The sequence below is a fragment of the Desmodus rotundus genome, chromosome 8, assembly GCF_022682495.2.
Source record: "Desmodus rotundus isolate HL8 chromosome 8, HLdesRot8A.1, whole genome shotgun sequence".
In the NCBI taxonomy this organism is placed as follows: Eukaryota; Metazoa; Chordata; class Mammalia; order Chiroptera; family Phyllostomidae; genus Desmodus; species Desmodus rotundus.
The window spans coordinates 18,470,606-18,494,261 of NC_071394.1; the positions used below are offsets into that span (position 1 = coordinate 18,470,606).

The following is a 23,656-nucleotide window of genomic DNA, read 5'->3' on the forward strand; positions in this document are numbered from 1 at the left end:
AATTTCTAAAGTTTCCTTGGTAAGATACAAAAGACTGTAAGGACAAAATGTTTTATAGTGGAAAGAAAGAAACAGTGCTCTTTGAGGCTTGTGTTATTTGCATTCTAGAGTACATTTGTGTTATCACAGAAATGATCATATATGCATGTTAATAAGCAAGCTATTTAGAATTGTTCAGAACTCTGAAGTCCATGCAGAATTCTAAACTAAAATATCATTTGGAATTCAGTCTAGTAAGTGAGCATTTAAATCCACGGTATTTGATCACTTCTCCCCAGATAAACAAAAACCCAATGTGAGAAAAAACCCAGGATGGAGCCCTGGGAAATTCACAATTTAGATTTTATGTGGACAAGCAGGAACCAACAAGAGATTGAGAAGAATCCACCAGGATAAGTATAGTAGATGGAAAACTTGAGAGTGGTTTTGTAGAAACCCAGAAATCAGAATGTTTCAAAAAGAAGGGAGTAGTCAGTCGATGAATGACGTGCTCTGAAGGGTTTCTGTTCTCCTTTATATTAAGTTCTCAGAAGAATTTTTAACATATTCATTATACTTAATTTGTCTCAGACCATTTCCAAGCAGCATCTGTGCCCATGATGAACAGAGGTCACCATTCGCAAAATTTGTATTATTTAGCCTTTTAACAGAAATGCACACAGTTGGTTTTCCCCTGCTCATTGATACACATTCTGCATATGTGTTTGGTACTCTCGCCTTGCCCAGCGTGGCTCAATTGTTGGGCATCGTCCCACAAAACGAAAGGTCACTGGTTCAATTTCTGGACAGGGCACACTCCTGAGTTGTGGTTTCCATCCCTGGTCAAGGAGTGTGTGAGGCAACTGATTGATGTTTCCCTCCCACATCGATGTTTCTCTCCATCTCTTTCTCCCTCCCTTTCCTTCTTTCTAAAATGAAATAAATAAAATCTTATAAAAATGGAAAAGAATGCCACTCTCCTGCTCTTCCCCACCCTCACCGGTGATTTCTCCTCACAGAGTTCTTTGGCCTTCTTGTGCAGTCCTGTGGCTTTTTTAACATAAACACCCTGTGCTGATGACCCTCAAGAGTGCGTCTCCAGCTCAGGTCTCCCACCCTGAACCCCAGTGGCATACGCACAAGTTCCTTTACAAACTCTCTCCTTGGATTTCCCATGTGCTTCTCAAACTTAACATCTCCATTACTGAACCGATACTTTCTCATAAAGTCTGCTCCTCTGCTCCTTCCTGTCTTTCTCATATTAACAAATGACCATTTTTCTTTTTTCCACTTATTTAGGAAAAAACTTTGAAATCATTCTTGATGCATCATTTCCACCCCCCACTCATCAATAAGTCATGATCAAGCTCTACCTCTAAAATACCCATAATATAACTACTTCCTTCCACCTTTGTTGCAAGAACCCAGTTTCCAGCCACCATTGCCTCTTGCCTCCATCATTGCAACTTCCTAAAAGGTCTTCCCGCCTTCACTTCTGGTCTTCATCATCTATTAGAAATAAAGCAGCCCAAATAATATTTTTTAAATCTAAGTCAGTGCCATTCCTCAGCTCAGAACCCTGTAATGATTTTGTCCCTATCAGAGTAAGGACCTGTCTAATTTACTTTTGTGATTCAGCCCTTTGCTTTGCTGACCTCATTTCTTCCCTCTGGACTCCTCTCAGCGCAGCGGCATCCTTGCTGGTTCCCAAGGTGTCGGAAGTGCTCCCATCTAGACACTTTGCCGTCATGGTTCTGTCTGAAAAGTTATTCCCTCAGATAATTTGCGTGGCTCAATCTCTGAATCACTTCATGCCTTTGCTTAAATCTCATATTCTCAGTGGGGTCTTTCCTAAAACCCTGTTTAAAATGGCGTCTATTTGCAGGCATTTAAATTCCCCTCTTTATTTTCCTTCGTAGTGCTGGTTGTCATCGGAATATAAGCTTCCTAAAGTCAAGGGTATTTGCATATTTTCTACTCTGCTGCATGCTGAGTCGACAGAAGAGCCCTTTGTGTATGGAAGGTGCACAGTAAATATTTGTCAAGTCAGTAAGTTGAGGACATTGGTTAGGATTTGGTAACATAGAGGTCATTTTAGTGGTGAAAGTTGGGCAAGACTCTAAATGGACTTTTTAAAAAGTATAAATAATAAGTGGGGAAGTAAAAATAGGTTGTGTAAATAATGCTTTTAAGAAATTCAGCTAAGAAAGAAGAGAGAAATGTGAAGGTGGTTAGAAGTGAAATGTAGGGTCAGAATATAGTTTTACTTTATTTTTTGAATTTTAACCTTAGAGATTGAGAGTATGTTTTTATGTGTTGTGAATGGCCATATAAATTAAGAGAAATTCATGATGCAGGAGAATAAAGAATGTAACCATAGGACCAAAGTCCTACAGATGCCATAGAATGTGGTCCAGAGCACAGATGGGTAGATTAATTTGGTTTGTTAGTTTGTCTTTGTTAAGAAGAAGGATATTTTTTCCCGGGCTAATGAGAAGGAAAAGGTTAATAAATGTTTATTTACTAAATGTCATTAAAAATATTACTTTAAAAATTATTTATTTACTTTTAGAGAGAGGGAAAGAGAGGGAGAGAAACATCAATGTGTGGTTGCCCCTTGCACACACCCAACTGGGGACCTGGCCCAAAACCCAGGCATGTGCCCTGACTGGGAATCAAACCAATGACCCTTTGGTTCACAGGCCAGCACTCAATCCACTGAGCCACACCAGCCAGGGCTAAAAATGTTTCTTCATTTAAAATATTTTTTAAAACAATAGCTAAACTTAAGGTTATTTTTTGAATTTGGAAAGATTCATACACTTCAGCATAAAAAATTAAAATGATCTGATTTATAAGATTGTTTAATACCAATGAAAAAAAATACAGGTACATGGGGTCAGATGTTTACCAACATGGGTGCAGCCTAACCTGAAGATAGTTGGTGAGAAAATTAGGAAAGAAATCCACAACAAAATAGGAACACATACAGAGTACTTGCATCTGTGTCTTTTTATTCCAAATTCCCTGCTCTTTCTATATAATTCACTATGTATTTTGCTTACATTTTTGTGTGAATGTTATAATGTCAAGAAATTACATTATAAAGGAAGATTTTACAAAGATGAAATACAAAATTTGGGAAATGCATTTTAACTCCGGTACTGTTAGCTCTACCATTCTGTGACAGCCAAGTGGTAGGACAGATTCGGTACAGCAGTCAAGTTAACAATCTCATAAAACATCTTCAGGAACTAATATTTTAGCCTCTGGTAGTGTCACTTAATATAACATTAAGGAAAAGTGCAAATATAATATCTCTTGACCACAAGATTACCATCTTGGGGTATTTTGGAGTTCTGATATAATTATTCTGTAGGCTGTCAATTCCCTAGCCAGTAATTATCTGACGCTTGGTTTTTATCTTTTATTCATACATTCATAAAACAAAACTTTTGTACAAATATATCTCATAGAGACAGTTGCTTAGGGAAAACAGGTAGTCATCAAATAATCATAAATCATTAATGCACATTCTAATTTTGACTGAGTGAAATGAATAAGTACTTTAAAATGTGGGTGAAACAAACGGTCTATAAATAATTTAGAAATTGAGTTTTCAGTTAATAAAATTGTTTTAACCGGGTAACAAGTATACTGAAGAGCTGGAGTCTAACTTAGAGAAGAGTAAAATAATGGTTTTTTTCTGTTGCTACCTTTGAATAATATCTATAAGCTTTTTCTTTTTACGCTTACCACTGAAACTTGATTTTGTGCCAGGGACTATTAGGGTTTTTATTCCCTATATTTCATGTTCACAAAATATGGTGCAGTGGTTTTCTTTTCTTCTTTGTACAGATGAGGAGTTACATAAGATTCATAGTTACTCATTAATTTCCTACAGGTTTCCCAACTAAAAAGCATTGGTGCAGGAATTCACAGCCTGGACTTCATAAGGTGGAAGGGCAACTAAACTGCCTTGTCCCTCGAGGAGAGAAATATTCTTTTTATTTATATAATTCTAAGCGGGGATGGTTAGGACAGCTGCAAATGCATCCATTAATCAGATACAATATAATTCATGGAACATTTACAATTACATTTTACAGTTCAAATCATCCAAATAGAATTCCCTTCTTAGAAATGTTAAGGATATAAAAATGAGAGGCAAGGAGTCTCCCTTTCATTAGAGTATTTCTCTTCCATCCTCATTATTGCATGAAAGGTTGTACAGATTAAAACTAAATCATGGTTATATTGATTACCCCCATTGTTTAAGGAACCTTATTTATAAGTTAAATGCTTATTTAAACTGCTAAGTTACTTAAATTTCCTAGTGTGAATTTTGATTAAATATTCATTATACCTCCAAGTGTGACTTAGAATTAGAAATTAGAGATAAAAGCTGAAAGTTGTGACAAGTTAAAATCCTTCAAACAAATCTCTCATACTCTACGTTTTCTGGGTGGCCACAGAGTAACGAATGACTGCTTCAAACTGGCTAATACCTTTCACCCTGCCCCTTATTAGATTTCTTCTACACCAGCTCCTCCTGCATTGTCTGCACCAGAGCTGATCTCATCGTCATTTCCTTTACTCCCACACCTCTCCCTCCTTGTGCAGGCTTTCCTCTCAGCCCCAGCTGCCTCAGCTTACCGTTGCCCACACCACTCCAATGCAGCCTTTGCCGTGTGTTCCCTTGCACACTAATTCAGATATGATCCTTTTCTTTATCCATTCTTCCCTTCATTGTCATTAATTTGTAAAATTCCTACAACTGTTTGAAAGTAAAAGATGTGCCTTGTTAACCTTTGTACTCCTATTCAGGCTATGAATAGTGTCTTGGGGTTGATAAATCTAGGTATCTTCCAGAGAATGAATACATATTTATTCATTTTTGTAAAATATTTTAGGTAAGGTACATGTTATCTGTTTCTGGACTCTTACATATGTGTTTTTTTCAAAAATGAGAAAAAATACCTGCTCACCCCTGGTGATATGTAATTCATAATTCTATTATTTTTAGTTGGCAAGGCCATTATTCTCCTCCATTCATATCCCCTATAACTTTATTTCACTGGGAAAAGGGTGAGCTGAATCGCTTGTATAAGTATTATAATTTCTGAGTAAATATGGCTTGTGCGCATCAGGTGTGTTGGTTCCACACTTATGTGCAGTATAGTGTGAAAAAGGGATGGGTATCAAGATGTAGGGTGTCAGTGTCGTATTATAGAGCAAGGAACATTTACTAGGCTTTGATTCACACCCATGAAATTCTTAGCCCTTGGAATCTGTTTTATCAGTGATAAAATAGTAATAACACTTTCTAATATATAATATTATCTTCAAATGATAGCCCATGATATTTCTGAATGAACCTGTCACAGTACTTTGCCACTTTACACATAGTAGGGACTCACATAATTAATTTCCATTATGCTTATTTTTCATGAAAAATATTGACAACATAATAGCGTACATCTTCTCTATTGTATTTATTCTCTTCATTGGAGCAATAATAATGAAAAAGCTTGGGGTCTTTTCCAGTTTTTAGTCACCTCTTGCATCTAGTTATTCTTTACAACAATCCTATTTCTGATAGTAGTTGAATGTATTCATATTCATTGAGTTGGACCCGTCTGATCAAAATATAGGAAATTACTTCACATATGCAGACTATTAGCTTTTAAAATTTCTTCGGTAGGTGTAGCCAGCACCTCACAAATGTGTTCTTGGTATTTGGAAGACTTAAGTTAATATATTCTGATATAAAATTCATGTTAACTTTAATTATTTCTCGATTATTGAGTCAACCCATTGTCCCCAATTATCAAGAAACATCATCTCTCTCATTTAAAACTTCACTAGCCTTCTCTTAGGCCCATGTCTTCTGACTCTGTAGCCTCTCTATTCTCTACACAAAAGTAGGGTGACTTTATAAATTGTAAACCAGGTCAAACTCCAAACGTCACCATTCCTGACCAGCACATGTGTTTAAAAAATTAATTGATACAGCTATTTGGCTCTTCCACGGTCAGACCTTGCCTGTGTCACCAAACTCTCACTACCCTTCTCTTCTCTGCCTGTGGCTCAGCAACCGTGCCTTTCTTTCTGGAATTCTTTTCCCACCTTTATATAATTTTGACTCATTCTTGTTTTTTAGGTCACAATATAAATGGTTTCTTCTCAAAGAGGCCTTTACTGACTAGGTAGCAGGCACTCTCCATGATGCTACTTTTAAAAATTTCTTCAATTCACTGTTGGATATTTCCTTTCTATAATTCATTAGTTTTGTGTTGTCTTCTCCTTTAAAAATGTAAGTTCCTTGAAAAGAAGATCCTTAGCATAAGAGTGTCTAGCATGTGGTAGACACTCAATAAGCACGTTTTTTCAATATATATTTGTGAAAGGAATCAAATTTTGTAGAATGCTCGATCTTATTTTCTTCTTATGTCCCATTTTAGCCTTGGTATCCTTTTTGTTCCTTAAAACTTCTGAGATGAAAATTTTCTGAATATCTTGGACACACTTGCCCAGCATGGATTAGAGGCTTTAAGGGTCATGAAAGAGCATTATTCACAGTCACATTCGTGCCAGTTATGCTGGTGTCTCCCTGCTGCTCACAGCACCTGCTCGTATCAGGGACTGTGCTCCTCAGCTTTCAGCATCCCCATCACTTCTGTTATTTATTTGAAACATCAGTTCCAATTATCCATTTGGATATTTTAAACCTCAGTACTCATTATGCGTTCCATTTCATCCCAGGCAGCTCCTCATTCGGCATGGATCTGCCCATGGCTCTTAATGTGGAGTCTCTGGTCTGATATATTTGCCTTAGCAGTCTTTGCAAATGTGCACTCTGGTGCAGAAGCTCTGTAATAGCTATTTTCCAACTTTTTTGTCTTTGGAATACTCTAGTGGGGAAAAGGGCCAGGAGATCTGCCTCATTTTCTTCCACTGCTACTGTGTCACATATTCTTGCCACAGCGGCTGGCTAGTAGCATCATCAGTTCCCTACGTGCACACCACACAGGCGCGCCCACACGTGCACCCAGACACATTACCCGTTAACAGCAAAGTGATCTGTTTGAATTCAAACCGGTTCTTCACTTTCCATTGCCTACTTAGAATAAATTAGAGAAAAAGACCAAACTTCTTCCAATGGCACGCAAGTTCCTGATTTCTAACATTTAGCATTCTCTCACTGCCTTCTTAGACAGTTTTGTTTTGTTTTTAATCTGCCTTAGGTTCTTTCTATTTGCTGTTCCCTCTGAGTAGAAAATTAGGCTTTCAAGTCTTCCTATGACACATTTTTGTTTGTTTTTGTTTTCTCCACCATTCACACTCAGCACAGAAATTTCAGTCTCTGGATAAGCCAATCTGAATTAGGCTACCCTCAATAACCTAGGCATTTACTCTCATACCTCCTGTACTTCTACTTCAATGGCACTAACATTTCTGAAATTGCCATGCCTACTTTCTTGGTATCTCCTTTCTTCCTTTGATTGTTTTTACAACCTTGAGCGCCTGAAATGTATTAAATGTATCTAATACAGTTTGTAGCAGGAAAGAAAACAAGAAAGAGAGGAGAGACAAGGGTAGAGAGTGGAGTTCTGGAGGCTAGGGGAGGAGAGGAAGGAAGGCAGACAACCTATTAAAATAAATTAATTATTTATATTAAATTTTCTATTCTCATGGATTTGTAGAGCTGGGATGGACCTTAAAATATCTTGAAGCCCTGTAATCTTTTTTGGGGTTCCCTGAAAGAATAATATTGTGTTATTTTCTTTATTTCACAAAACATAATTAAAATTTACCCATTATAGAGTCTCACATGCTAACTAAAACATCAATTTTCCTTGCTTAGCACTATAATTAAATTAACCCGGTGGTAGATTGGTTACCTCATGGTGATTAGAAGTGCTGATTAGCAGATTCCTTGATTTTTTTTAATAAACATACATTTCTTATTTTGAAAGTGATTCACTTTATTTGTAAGAAGAAGGGTTTTCCCCCAGAAATGTAATGAAGGTAGCATTTCACGATGAAACATTTGAGAAACACTAATTTTGCCCATAATCCTCATATGATAAGTGAGGGAACTAAGGCAAATCACCCACAATTCTATTCCTAGTTTCAGCACTTCAGCATAGTCAATGTGAACCCATAACAAATTCCAAAACACTGTTTTTCCTCACATTATATACAGCTAATCTATGAAGTGGTGTTAAAAATACATCATCAAAGAACAGGTATAAAGGACAGATGGACAAACCAAAGGTGGGGGGCAGGATTGAGGTAGGGATGGTTGGGCCAGGAAAAATGGAGACAGCTGTACTTGAACAACAATAAAAAAATTATTGTAAATAATTATATTCTGCAGAAAGAGAAAGTACAGATGTAGTCACATTATAAATAATCTTTAATCACTATGGATCATTTAACTGGGCTAACTCAAGAAAATACTATATATAATACTATATATAATTTATGTATATAATTTTAGGATTACAGAATAATATTTTCTGTATATTGTCCTCTCCTACAATGCTAATGTCAGTTTATGTTATTGACTGACTGGCATGTTATTTTTTCATCCTGATTTGTTTCAAGGCTTACCATCTGCAGTTTCATCTTAATGAAAATTTAAAAGTTATTTACCTGTATTTCAAAGTATTCTGCTCCCTATCAGGAGAGGAAGGACTGCACAGATTGGGTGACATTTAGGAGCAGAAATCATTTTTCTGAATGGAAAATGCCACTTTTGGTCACACGTCTGGAAATGTCGTCACAAACGAAGAATCACCAAGCTGACCATTTTTGCAGATAGGCTCTGTTGGCGAGCCTGTGGAGTCTGTGGGGTCTCTAAGAACCCCTGGCATCCACCAAATCCTCGGCAGCCTTCTAGTTAGTGGCTGGGATTCCACAGCATGAGTTTCAAAGGAGGTGCATTAGCCTTGCTGTGAAATATACTTTAAATCAACAAAAAATTCTACCTCTCTTTGAAAAAATTGATAAACCAGCTCCTCATAGGTGTGGCATTGAAAACTGACAACCAAGGGAAATGAATACAGACATTTCAGACTCGTGGGTTCAAAAGTCAAACTACTTGTCACTTCCCAGTTTGCTTTAGAAATGCCTCCTGGTGACCACATTTAGGAAACGTTGAATCTCAAGAATGCTTTTTATATTTTCCATCTGCAAAATGAGAATACAACCTGTCGTAGCACAACTACAATTTTTTAGAGAAACGTGTCTGATTCAGAAAAGAAATGAGAAAAAGGTGGTGCTGATAGAGTGAGTGGAATCAAGAGACTGTCTCTGTGGCTTCATGGCAATATCGAGAGATCTCCACATGCCTTGTACTGTATCTGCTGTACCAGCTTCCCATAGTGTACACTCCACCTGCAATTTCAGCCTAAATTATTGTGATTTCCTCTTTGCAGTTTATCTTTTACCACTGGTCTTTGATTTCTGGGAAATGGTCTTTGGTTTCTGGGAACTAACAAAAATCTGTCTTTCCTCGTGGCTTTTGTACATAGAACATACCCTATCTGGGCCACCGCTTCCCTGTATCTTCACCTTGGAAATCCCTGTGTATCTTTCTGGTCTTAATCTAAAATGTTTTCTCCAAAAGCTCCTCTTTATTAAATCACCCCCAAGACCAGATTCAAGCTTTTATTATATATTCCTATAAAGCTCTGTATTTCACTCATTGTGTCAGTTAGCCATGGCTTGCAAATGCCACTCCCAAGTCTTAGAGGCTTAAATCAGCAATTATTTATTACTTCTCACACTTCCGTTGCTTGGCATGCTGCATCTGTGCTCATGAGGTGGTTACATGAAGCTGGAGGTTGACTGTGCTTCAGGGTCCACTATGGTCTCACACATAGCACTGCTGATGGGGGGCACTTCAGTTCTCCTCCTTGTGCCGCTCAGCTTCCGGCAGGCTGGGCATCCTAGCTCGTGGCAGTCTCAGGGAAACTTTCCACGGCAAAGTTGGAAGCTATAAGCCTTCTTGCAAATGGGGCTCAAGAACTCACATCATATCACTCTTCTATACTCTTGGTCATAGTGAGTCACAAGGACAGGCCAGATCTAAGGGTGGGGAAATGGACTATGTCTTGATAGGAGAGAGTTGCGAAGAATTTTTGACTACATCTAATCTAACACACCAATATATTACAATTTTATTTTATTGTTTTTATGTTCCTCTGTTCACATTATCTCTCTCACTCATCAATGTATCATAGCATGTAACAGTGACTAGCAAACAGTAGGAGATTATATATGTTCATTGAATAAACAGTACATGGTGATATTGCTATTATTTTTTTATTTTTAAATGTGGAATTTATTCTTAAAACATAATATTACATTAAATGAAAATGCATACTACTTCATAGCACAGGAGACTGTAGAACACCGTTACAGACGCAGGGAAGTGGCCGATGCACAACCGCATGGAAGCAGGATGCCACCGAGGTCGAGAACACGAGCTATGGTATCTGACAGTTTGAATAAAAGTGCCACATCTGTCAGGTCTCATATTGTCACGCCCCACTCTTTCATTTTACTAAGGTTTGAGCTCAAATGTCACCTTGTGTTTCTCTACCTGCTGTTAAATTACCCTGTCCATTCTTTGCCTCTCCCACTTGAGTTCAATCTTTTTAGGGAACATACTATCCGTACTGCTCACCTCTGGGTCATTCAGTGTCTGGCACAGAGGGGGCGCTCAATAAATTCTTGTGAATAAATGCATGAGTGAAAGAACGAATGAGTGAGTGAATGAGGTGCCTAAGGCAACAAACCCTTGAATGTATACATCAGTGAGTGTCCTTTACCTCTGACTATATAAATTATAGTAACATCCTGCATATGAATGTTCAGAAGATTAGATGTAAAATATTTGCTATAGAGCTTGCATGAAGTAACAACTTGTTGGAGGCTATGATTCTTACAACTTCGCATCAGTGGGGAATAGTCGCTGAGGACTAATTGATTCCTGGGTGAAAAGTCTTCATAGTAAAGCATCTACTCTCTATGCGCAATAAAATGTGCATGCGAGTGAGGAAAAAGAGTACTCCCATGACATTTTTTGAAGATTGAAAAAGTCCTTGTAGATAAAAGTTAAGAACCAGAAATTTACAGAAGCTTTATTTATGTCAAAAAAGAAAAAAAAAGACCCAATTTTACAACATAATAAGAAGCCTCAGGGACGATGAGTCATGTAACTTGAGCAGTTGGTGATTTTCAAAAGATAAGTGAAATTAGATTAGTAAGAACTGCTTTATGAGAGAAAAACTATAATAGTTAAAGGGGGAAATAGAACACAGTGGCATCATGTCAAGCTGAAAGTCAGTTATTTTTTAAAAAAGACTGTTGGTTTATGGTGTGCATATTTGCTGTAATTGCAAGTTAAACAGTTGTGAAATTTAATTTACAAACCTGTATATGCAAGAAATATCACTTTGTTCTCTTCAACTCGAATGAATTAGAGAGCCCCCATTGCACTTGCCAGGAGGAACATTCTCTCTAGGTCATTGGAGTGAAACTAGAAACATTGGTACCTGCTTCTTCTCTTGAGTTGCACAAGAATCCAGGGGTCATTGTAGTCCCTGGACAGTGGGAAGAAAGGCACCCAACCGCCCTGTAGAAGCACACGTTTCCCATGAAGGCAGAAGAACTTGTGCTTCCAGGGCAAGCCATCATGTGAACTCTTAGCCAAAGTCCAGGTTCTGGACCCTGCCATTTTCTGCAGTGCAGCAAGGAGGGTGTGCGTGTCATTGCCTCACCTACATTTCTCACCTCTGTCCTGAGTCGTTGCGCAGTGTCTATGACCTGATGCAATGCCCTGCAGAGACCTAGACTGTCAGGAAACAAAGGCTATGGAGAGATCTTAGAGCAAGTCTCCCTTTAGCCCCATAGAACCATTTACCCCTGAGGCCAGGACATTCAAAGCAGCAGATGGAAAAGGATATGTGTAAGGAAAGGAGGCAATGAGAAAGAAATGCAATGAAAACAAAACATTAAAAACATTACATGTTGATTCAGACACGAGTTTACATGCTGTATTGTATTAGAGGGGATAGAGAGAAATGTACTAATTCACAGTGTAAGACTGTGGTTTGGGATTACGCAGTTTGGACCCAAATCCTATCTTTTCCACTTAATAGCAAAATGAGTCAGTATCTGTTTTGAAACTGCTCTGAGTTTTATCATAGGTATTTTTGAGAATGAAATGAGTGAAGGCTGTGTCTTGAATATCATAAATGCTCAGTAAGTATTGGTTGCTCTTTATAACATATTTAAATAGTTCTGCTATCTAGTCATTTGAAGTAAACATGTTGGAATGTCAAATACGATTAATAGTGTCTTAATTACCTCTCAGAAATTTGGGAAGATAAAAAGAAACCATTCCACATACAGGAGCAAGCCTCCATCATCCTTCCTTATTTATTTATTTATTTATTTATTTATTAATTATCATTCAGTTACAGTTGTCCCTTTTCCCCATCGATCACCCCAGCACACCCCACTCTCCATCATCCTTTTGAGAGTTAAAAGTATACCTCAGGAAAATGATTCAGTAACCATATTATTGCCTGTAATTGGAATATACCAAAATTATTCAGGTGCTTATAAAAATTCCAGATATGCAAAACCACTTAAATGAGTAAGAGAATTTCCTTTGATTTAATTAACATTTTTCATCAGGAAGTCAGCCAATTAAACTATACATGAATGTACATGACCTTGATCAAACAAAACACACTCAAAAAATTCTTTTCAGAATTTTGTTTTTAATATATAGACCATAAGTACATCTATATTTTATATATGATTATACATACACACCAATATACCCACAAACACATATATAGATATATACCATATATATGTATACATAGTATCTTTGTAGATAGTATCTATAAGCCTCTCCTGTCTCATATAAATACAAGATATATATCTCATATATGTATAATTTTCATTACATATCTCAATATGTCTAAATTTCAATTTACACATGAAAAAGTGTAAGGAAGAGAGAGATAGAAGTGGGTTTTTTCTTTTCCATTCTGTATTTTCTATCATCTGAAAAAACAAGAATGGGAAAAAGAGTAAGAAGTAAAATGACTTACTCGACAACTAGAGAACAGTCACCTTATGGAAGATTTATGGTCATTTCCAGGGCTCTGATACAATTCATTCTTGCTGCAACTATGTTCAGTGCAAGTATTAATGGATTAAAGCGTTGTTAATAAAGCTGGCGTGTTTCCAATGTCCTGTTGACCTTAACATCAAAAGCCATTTTTTTAACCAGAAAAGTATGTTTATTCAGAAACAGCAAATAATTGCAATTTGGCACAAGCAAGCTATAGCAGAAGCAAAAGTCCAACAAGCAACAGAGGGGAATGTTAGTTTATGGAGAAAAAGGAGGAAATTGGAATGAGTTGTTTTAAATGAAAGACCATTGGAGAAAAGGGAGAATTAAGGGAGACGGTGGTTTCTCATTGGTAGAGTTGCCGGGAGAGGTGATTTCTTGTAGGAGATGCAATGTACGTCTTTTCTTGTTGGGGCCTGTAACTGACTATTCTCTTCTGTTTATTCCACTGCCGGGGACTGTAATCAACAATTCTTCCTGTGATTGAACATCCGCTGATACTGTGTGAGAGCTCCCCCTTCTGGCCTCCCCACTCCATGGTAGTGAAGCTTCATCTCCATATAATGCTCAGTATGCATTTTCTCCCTCAAACATAAAACATGTTTTATACTGAATAAAGGGCTAAACTAGAGTATTTACTCATTTAATACTAAAATCATTTAAATGCGAGTGTAATAACAGGCCTTCACATACCTCATTCAACTTGTCTTTATTTCTTATTTCATTAAAAAAAAATACTTGCATGGATTTTGTCTAGTTGAACTTGTGATGACATCATGCCCACTCTCTGGCATTCCATAAGTTTTCACAGGATGAATCAAAACATACTTAAATTAGAAGAATCAATGTTTATTTATTGTTTGTCCTTGCATGCAGGAAATTTTCAGCTTGTCTGTCGGAATCACTTTCAAAGTCAGGTTTCCAGAAAATACCCAGAATTCCTGGTAGAACATGAATTTCAGATAAACAATGGATAAATTTTTATTATAAATATGCCCCAAGTATTGTACAGGTCATACTTACAGAAAATGTTGTTTATCTGACATTCAAATTAACAGTAATATACATATTTTACAAAGCCAGCAACCCTGTTCCAAGGGCTCACAGTCATGTGGCTGAGTTAGCTACATGTTGGGCCTCCCATTAGTCCATGTATCTGTAATGTCCTCTCAATATTACAGTGATTACAATCTTCTAAAATAAGTTTCGTCATATAAACCTCCTGCTTACTATCTGTCATTGATACCTCATCTTTTCAATTTAAGTTGATATTTTTCCATCTCAAAACATCGGTCCCTGGCTATTAAATCTGCTATGGCTCTTTTAATTTCTGCAAAGCAAATAATTTGCAATTTCCTGAGCATGTCTTGCCTTTTCTCCACACATTCCTTTTTTCTAAGCTGTTACCTGTGACTAGATGTTCTTTTTATACTTCATGCACCAAAAAGTGCTCACCTTTTAAGCTCAGTCCCAATACCTCTGCTAATAAAAAGTTTTCCCTGTTTTTGAAACACAGCTAAGAGCTTGCCAACTGTATTATCATAGTTCTATGTGTATTCTTTATTGAATATGACACATAGCTCTGAATTTTTATCCTTTTAATTTTTATTTATTAATTTTGGGGACAGAGAAAGGTAGATTTGTTGTTCCACTTAGTACTTAGTTTTGCATTCTTTGGTTGCTTCTTGTATGTGCCCTGACTGGGGATCGACCTTGGCACACTGGGATGATGCTCTAACCAACTGAACTACCCAGCCAGGGCAGCTCTAAATTTTTAAATTCTTGGTGGTTTACTATTTAAACATGTATACATATTATGTGTGAAAGTATATGTGTGTGTGTTTGTATACAGTAGTTGGTTAACTCATGTTTGTTAGATAGAAAAGAGGGAAGATGGAACTTACTAAGTATTAGAGTCACATTTAAAATGCTACTGAAAGGCAGAATAGGGAAAAACTCTCACTTTCCTTGGTGTAGAAAGAATGGGGAATGGAAAGATTCACTAAGTATACCACATTTGCTTTCTCTGAAATGAATACAAGGCCAGGTTTCTTTTTTCCAGCATCTACAAAGATGTAAAAGCACAAGTCCTTTACTCAAACCCTTTGTTCATAGTTTACTCTAATTTTTCCTGTCTTTCCAAGTAACTTTAAGTGAGATGGAATTTCTTTGTACTTAAAACACACAGTTATGTGTCTCTTCCCCAGGGAAGACATGAGTAAATGAAGCTCTAGTGAACCTTCTGATTTACATAACTCAGAGGATCAAACTCTGTACTCCTAGAGAGGAAAGTGTCAGAGAAAGTTGGAAAGTGTCAGAGAAAGTGTCAGATGTCACAGCGATGACTGTGAGATCCTTCTCAGCCAGATCTCCTCATTTTATCTATCAATTTTAACACCATCGAGTTCCATAATCCAACTAAAGAACCAAAACATACTTGAAGCCAAGCATTAATGTATATCTCAGACATCATGGCTATAAGCATTCATCCTCGGTTTTATTGATGGCACTACAGGATATTTTTAAACTACTGTCCTGAGATAAAATTATTCTTTGTGAAAAGGAAATTGGCAGAGTAATACATGAAGAAATATAAAGGTTCACCTCTCGATATGAACATATATAAATATCACAACATATATTTAAGGCCCAGATACATGATATATAATGGATTTACCTTTCAGTTAATGGTAACCTTTGATGCTAAACTTTGTAGATTGTTACCATTTCTGAATTTTTTTTCCTTTAACATGCTACTTGTCTAAGCCAAGAATGGTATTTATTTTTAAGCAGATCACTCCTGCTACCAATTAATTAGCTACTATAGAATAACAAGTGTTTCAAAGAGTGTATGAAACTAAGGAAACTGACACTATTTTGGCTTGAGTTTCTTATTAAGTTTCTCTATTTCAGTATATTCATGCTATTGCTCACCAGTTGCTCAGCAACCTTTCCACAATCAACAACATAATTGCCTTTTCTTCAGAATGCCAGCCCTTTCCAATCTGCCCACGCCTCCATTATAACCCACCTGTTAATAATAATGCAGTTTTTCCCATCATATAACACTCTCATAAGATCAGATATCAACCGATGATAAAGGCCTCCACAATGATCTTACAGCAAGCTTGACACTCCTCCCGAAAACATGTATTTCTCAATCTGCCCCTGGTGCTACTTTAAAATAAACTCATTCAAATGAGATAGTTAAGCAATCGCTGTAGCAGGTAGTTCTCTCAACCAGAAAGATATTTTTCTAATTGTAAGAGAATAATCTTGAGAGAGTAATACCTAAGAGAGTATCTTCATGGTAGCATTTGCGCCCACAGACAGAAAAATGTGGGGGTAAGGATAGCTCCTTGCTTCCCTTTAAATCATACCATATATATTATCCCAGCATTGTGTACATTTTATAATTTAGGAATTAAAAAAGAGGAAGAGTTACAGTTAATGAAAAATGACAAAACACCGGCTTCCCCAAACTAAAAGGTTGTTGTAGAATTAAATAGAGGATAAACATGGGTACAGTCAGGTAGTCAAGGTAAGCTGACTCAGGGACATGGTCAGCTAGGTTGGGGGTAAGCCCTTCCCTTATTTTCCCTTTCCGTGATGGTCGGTACAAAGCATAACCCCACTGGCTCTTTTCCCCTACTGCTTTCTGTTCTCTCCTTCACCATTAAAATATTTTCATTATAAAACATTTTGGAGGAAAAGGGTGGCTGGAAAGGGAAGAGAAGGGGAATGCTACCCTCCTTTGAGAAAATAAAAATGGAGTGATTTGTAAATTCTTGGGTGTTTCTTCCTCTCTTTTGTTTACTTCTATCAACCACATGGAACATAAATTGCAGTTACATTATAATTATGTGATCTTATATTGTTTGAACACATCCAGACAGGTTCCGTTTCTTATAATTACATAATTATAAAATTATATAAAAATTTATATAGCATATACAACACATTTGCTGCATATATCATACGTGATATGGCATAATTGATATGTGTATACATACTTTTGACTAAGAGAGTAATCATATACTTTCTGAAATGTTTGATTTTTTTAATATTTTACTTAGATAAAGGTATTTATAGTTGGCCTGTGGAAATTTCAAAATTCAGAATATGAGTACTTTATCTTCCATGTAAACAACTTGGCATTAGTACATATTTTATTATTTTCTTTTTTGTTTATTTTTTATTTTATTGTATTTTTCATTACTATATAGTCCCCTTAACATCCCCCCCACAATCACCACACTGTTTTCCATGTTATGAGTCCTTTTTCCTTTTTGCTCAATTCTCCATCCTCTTTTCTCCCCCCCACCCTTAGCTGTCATCCTGCTCTCCATCTATGAGTCTGCTTCTGTTTTGTTTGTTAGTTCAGTTTGTTCATTAGATTCCATATATGAGGGAGATCATATGGTGTTTGTCTTTCTCTGACTGGCTTATTTCACTTAGCATAGTGCTCTCCAGGTCCATCCATGCTGTCACAAAGGGCAAAACTTCATTTTTACGGCCAAGCAGTGTTACATTGTGTAAATGTTCCATAGTTGATTCATCCACTCATCTACTGGTAGACACTTAGGCTGCTTCTATTTCTTTGCAAGTATAAACAATGTTGCAATGAACATAGGGACACTTATGTTCTTTCAAATTAACATTTTGGGTTCCTTCAGTTATATTCTCACAAGTGGGATCACTGGGTCAAAAGGCAGATCCATTTTGAATATTTTGAGGTATCTCCATTCTGCTTTCCACATTGGCTGTACCCGTCTGCATTCCCACCAACAGTGCAAAAGGGTTCCTCTCCCCCACATCTTCATCCTCACTTGCTTATTGATTTATTGATGATGGCCATTCTGATGGGTGTGCGATGATATCTCATTGTGGTTTTAATTTGCATTTCTTGGATGATTAGTGATGTTGAGCATCTTTTCATGTCTATCAGCCATTTGTATGTCCTCTTTGGAGAAGTGTCTATTCAGGTACTTTGCCCATTTTTCAAATTGGGTTGTTTATTTTTTTGGCATTGAGTTTTGAAATTCTTTATAAATTTTGGATATTAACCCCTTATCAGATATTTCAGCAAATACATTCTCCCATTCTGTGGATTGTCTTTTTACTTTGCTGATTTTCCTTTGCTGTGCAAAATTTTTAGTTTGATATACTCCCATTTGTTTATGTTTTCCTTTGTTCCCCTTGCCTGGGGAGATATATTGGGTCAAATATTGTTAAAAGCTATGTCCGAGTTTTGCTGTCTATGTTTTCTACAATTTTTATGTTTTTGGCTCTAATATTGAAGTCTTTGATCCTGTTTGAATTTATTATGTGGTGTAAGAAGGTGGTCTAGTTTCATTTTACTGCACCTATTTGTCCAATTTTCACAACCCTATATACTGAATAAACTATCTTTAGCCCATTGTACATTGAGTATTTTCTATAATCATTTATTTACTCATAGTAGGTGTGGATTTAGTAAATGCATCATTAAATCTTGCTATCATTGGCTTCAGCTTAGATTGCAAATATTTATTGACTCACTTTTTATATTAAATAAGTAAGATCATTTGTACTTGATTAACAATAACAAATATATTTACAAAACTTAATATTGGTTTCTTATTTAATGCTTAGAAATTTAAATTGAAAATGTGACAAATAGGAACAAAAATATATAGTAATACCTCAATCAATTCAGAAGGATAATTTGTATTCAATCTCTTAGTTGTATGTTTAAATTAGTACATACCTGTTCATTTAATTAATCACGTTCATAGAAAATCTTTTACTTGTGTTACTGATTTTGTTTTGTTTTTTTACCGTATGAAGATCAATGTTTTTTTCAGTTTAACATCTCAGCAATCTGTAAGCAAGTGACAGCATTTTTGCATTGCCATTTAAAAGTTAAATTGGCCTCTGTTTTCTTTCTTAGAGGTGCATATATGTTATAATCAAGAGTATCTTATACTCATTTAATTAGATATTTTAAGATTATAATTACACATAGTTTCAACATCAATTCAGCATTTTAGTTTAAAATAAAAACTTTACAACATCAATATAGACCTACTCTTTAAAACTAAATGACAAACAACTTTTTTCAGGATTTGTTTACTTAAAGTTCTCCTAGTTAGAAAATGTTCTATTAGGTAACAAGTAATGAAATGAAAATCATTTGTATTTTACACTTGAAGGGTTACTTTCCATTTCAATTTACCAGTCTCTTCCTAAGTTAAATATTCATACTACATACACTTCACTAATTTATGCAATAAAATACTAGTCTATACAGGTTTTGGGATACTACAATTAAGAATATATAAAATGCAAAAATCTTATTTTGCCAGCCACAATTTGCTTTCTGAAAATTGTAACATGTAATAAAGCAGTGACTTTGTTTTAACTTACCTCCTCAAGTTTCAATTAATTTTCAAGAGACCTTGCCTATTTTTATATTCCTAGAAGTTTCATGTACTATTAAATAAAAAAGCAATGTACAAATTAAATTACATATGCTAAATTTTATGGGATATTTAAATTATTGCTCGAATAGAATTGTTTTATGAGTTGTATTTAAATTTTATTTTGATACTTTGCATATTTTTTTGCATGTTTTCATGTTTAATGTTTTGCATTTTCTTTATTAAATATCACAATACCCAAAATTATTAACTTAGAATTATTTTGTTAAACTTTCACTCGTGCTTTTTATTTGAAATAATAAAATTAATGGATCAGCATATATGGTTTTATATAAATAACATGCCAAGCATAAATACCTAAAATGTACTTCTTAGAATATGCAATTATCTTTTACTGTACTTATATAGTAATATGTACATATAGGGCCATCCACTTAAATCTCTAGCAACATATTCTATTCTTTAATTCTGTGATGAATTAGACAATAATTACAGGACAAAGTAGCATATTTTAAATATATATACAATACTTAAATCAAAAAATTCAAAATCAATTATGACATGAGTATTTTGTATACTTTCTAAATGACACATTTATAAATGGCTTTTCATTAGTTATACTTAGTCTCTTACAGATATTCTACTGAAATAAAAAGCCTTCAAAAACATACTTTTCATTCATAAAAAACCTAAATTTAATATTGTAAATATTACTATTCAACAAATTTGCAAGTTTACATGTACTATGTATGTCATTTTCTGTTATCATAATTCCAAAGATGACATGTAGTTATGATTTCTAGAAGCATGCTTATATATGTAATCCATTTCATTTATTTTTTGTTATATTGGGAAATGTGTTGTTAAAGGATATTAATAAACATATTTTAGATGTGTGTTTATATTGTAAACATTTAATTTTATATATCTCAAGCAATTTAATGAAAGAATAATATAATTGTGATAGACTACATCTTGTATACATGATTTCATTTCAAATGAAGAATGGATTTTCTGAATGTACGCTATTTTCCTTAATTTTTTGTATGTCTTATAAGCATTTAACACTGTGCTATTAAATATAATGTTACAAAATTGTGTAGCCTCCCTAAAAATTTTTAAAGAAAGTAAAATATATATTTAATTTTGGATAAGCTATATTACATATTTACCATTGGATTGTTGCTATACTTAATTCTAAGATTTTTTCCAACAATAACTACCTTATAGAACAATTATGTATGCAAAATGTTGAGTGTTTTTCAGTTGTTAAATGGTACATTTTGACTAGTGAGAAGTCTCTTTCACACATTGCCAATTTAAAGTGGTACCAAAATCAGTATTCTAAATTGGTTTACATTTTAAATTACATGATTATATCATATATAATATGACTACATGATAGAGGATGATTTTTTAATAAAGCAAACCAGTATTATTTCTTTATATTTCCACTATATATATCAAACATATCTAAACAAAATCAGATGTACTTTTATTCTTGACCTTATAAAATATAGCTACTTTTTACTCCATTGAAATCTGAACATTCTAAGTAAGCCTATTTTACACTAACAATGAGCTTTCATGTTTTGGGAATGATGACAAAACATCTTAAAGTTACTCTTATTACTTATCTACAGATCCCACACTTTTTCAAAGTGATGTTTTTGAAAGTTAAAAACAAAATTTTCAGTTTTTTCTTCCTTTGCAATTACCTTTGATTCATTATATTGTTTGAAATACTACTTGGCCATGTTAAAATTATAATCATATTTTATTTATGAAATTTATCTCCTTCATTACTGTTAATATCATTGTAGCATTGTTATTAAATCAATTCATTAACTTATTATTTCTTTTGAGAAATATTTCTTAAGCATCTACTATGTACCAGGCAGCATACTAGATGTGATTCAGCAGTGACTAGAATATGCAAAAGACAGCCTTCAGCGAGCTTGCCTCCTAGTATGGGGAAGAGAAAATGCAAATAAAAACTATAAATAAAGCATAACTATCTGGTTGAAGTATAGTGTATAGATGGTTAGATTGTTGTTATTGGAGTAATGGGGTTTTCAATGCTTTATTTGAACAGTATACCCTGTTACACACTCTGATTAAGAAAATAGTACTTACTGTGCTTAAACAACAATTAAAAAAGAAAAAAATGCAGATTGAGGCAGAAAAGTCAGTAATGCTGACCCTTTATTTAAAATTTTGATATCTGAATAATCAATTTTTGACATTAATTTAATTTTTTAAAGATAATCATATTAAAATACTTTGTCTTAAAAAAAGAAAATGGTACTTAATCACCATCACTATTAGTCAGAAATAGAGCTCTGTTACTGAAGATTTTAAGATTGGGGTCGCTCGCAAGTCCTAGGTCTAAATGCTACCAAAGATCAGTTTTAACTCTCAGATTTGGTCAGGAAATGCATTCATCGTCTGTGTCTTCAAGAAAATGGATTTGGAATTGGCCTGTAGGTCTTAAAGATTAATTATAGAAGGAATCTAGACACATTTCCCAAGAATTACCAGAGATTCATTGACCTAATACAAAAGATCATTTGGGTTTAGTTGTAATGACCTTCTTGATGGACTATAATAGCTATTCAGTTTACTTTGTTAAAGCTAGGAACACTGAGATTTGAGACAGGGCACAAATTTCAATTTTTATATACTTTTAGATTATATGTGACAACATGTTTATAGTTACATGGTTTCCTTTTTAAAATTAAACCTAAATGCCTGGAAATTATCATGAAGTTCTGAAAAGTTTTAAAATAGTAGCTTTTCATTCTATTTTCATGCTTTCTTTAAAAAATGGAAGGTGTAGTTAAATTCCTCAAGAGAATTACATGGAACAGGTCAGGTAATTGTTTTTATGGTAATAAGTAAGAACATGAGCATCCCAAAAGTCTGATTAGCGTGAGGTCCATACCTGAACATCAGTAGTGTAAGCATAGTTATTTCTTAATTATGTCATTAAAGAAAACCTTTGCCAAATATTAGTTTAGTAAGTAATACTGGCCAATTTACATAAATAACATTAATTGAGTAGATTCTAATCTTCACAAAACACCTTGCACGTTTGACTTCCTTGTTGACTTTCAAACAGAGACCAGCAGTATTTGTCTGCTGAGCACCTGTCCACAGAAGATGGAAAAGGCAGAGCATGCTCAAAACACGTTAGGTGACATAGCTATGTTCTTCTTGGGGAGTGGTTAAAATATCTCTGTGTATTTCTGTCTAAAATTGTAATTATGTTGTGGACAGACGCTTTAAAGGCAGTTTATTGAGAAGGCACGTAGATGAAGGCATATGCCACTCACTGGCTTTAAAAAAATATTCAGAAGATTTCTAACCTGGACCTGACTGTTATTTGTAATTAGAGGGTGTACCTCCAAAATTTAATAATTTTTTTGTAAAGCATTTTAGCTGTCAAGATTCTTTGAAATGTATCTTCATTCAGTTTCATGCTTCTGTTATAAGGATACTTTTTAAAATTATGTAAGAATTATTTACTATCCAGGACAATCTTTTAAAAGGTTTAAGTCAACAGAAAAAAAAGAACTAATTTGGTATCTTTAAAATGTATTTTAAATTATAGTAAATTTTTAATAATAAAGTTAAAAATGAAATATATATATATAGTAAATGCTTATGAGATATTGAGAAATTATGAACCATTTAAAAATGTTTTGTATTAAATATTCACAGTAATATACTTAATTTTCAATCACTTCTAAATAAAATGATTTGTTTGATAATAGTTGAAAATTGGTGAATCTCAAATTTTACTTTAAAATAGAGAAAAGTATTACCCAAATTCTAAACAGCTCACCACGTTCTAATGCATATATAGCTTATGAGACTGAATATTTTATCATGTTGACTGCTTTCCAGCAAATAAGATTAATATTTACATGGAGCAGATATTTCAAAGTTTCATTTTTAAAAATCATTTTGTTTTCATTTTTTCTTTGATTTTTAAATTCTTTCTTCATTTGCTTGTCTTAAAATAGATTATTTTCATGTTTTTTACCAGAAATTGTGAAGAAAGATGCACTGGCTATTCAAAGCATTC

The 23,656-nt window shown here is 34.6% G+C and overlaps 1 protein-coding gene across 2 annotated transcripts in view; it reads left to right on the top strand.

Annotated features, from left to right (window-relative positions):
* The window catches only part of CSMD3 (CUB and Sushi multiple domains 3), an 885,055-nt gene that overhangs the window by 308,491 nt on the left and 552,908 nt on the right, over positions 1-23,656 (top strand). The gene's annotated exons all lie outside the window — the stretch shown is intronic.